Below are 498 nucleotides of genomic sequence, written 5' to 3'. Positions count from 1 at the left end.
CGCTGACCTGGCCCCCTGCTTCGACGTCCCACGTCGTCGGCGCCAACTCCCCTTTGCCCTCCTGTGGAGCCTAAGAGAACAGAACAGGCCGTGAAGCCAGCAAAGAAAAGTTCTGTCCAAGTTTGTGAACCATTTTTTAAAAAAACAAAAACAAAAAACAAAAAAAAACCCCAACAACAACTCAACAACGACCACCACCACAAAAAAGTTAAAAACGGTTTTTTTCTAAAAAAAAAAAAAAAAAACCCATAAAAAATTTAAAAAAAATTATATGAGCTTCATGGGACTGAATCACCACCTTCCCTTACATACTTCAGTTCAGAGTGTAGCCATACTGGAAAAAAAAAAAGAAAAGGAAAATGACGTTTTTATCAGTATTGTGAATAAACTTGAACACAAATACACGAAGTTCCATGTCATGTCTTCAGTTGTAGAAGTTTTTCCTCTTCAAGGTAAAGCGACCAACTTGAACTTTATCTGGCAACACGATTCACAGTT

This window comes from Neomonachus schauinslandi, chromosome 8 (assembly GCF_002201575.2).
Source record: "Neomonachus schauinslandi chromosome 8, ASM220157v2, whole genome shotgun sequence".
NCBI lineage: Eukaryota > Metazoa > Chordata > Mammalia > Carnivora > Phocidae > Neomonachus > Neomonachus schauinslandi.
This window is presented reverse-complemented; position numbering follows the sequence as displayed.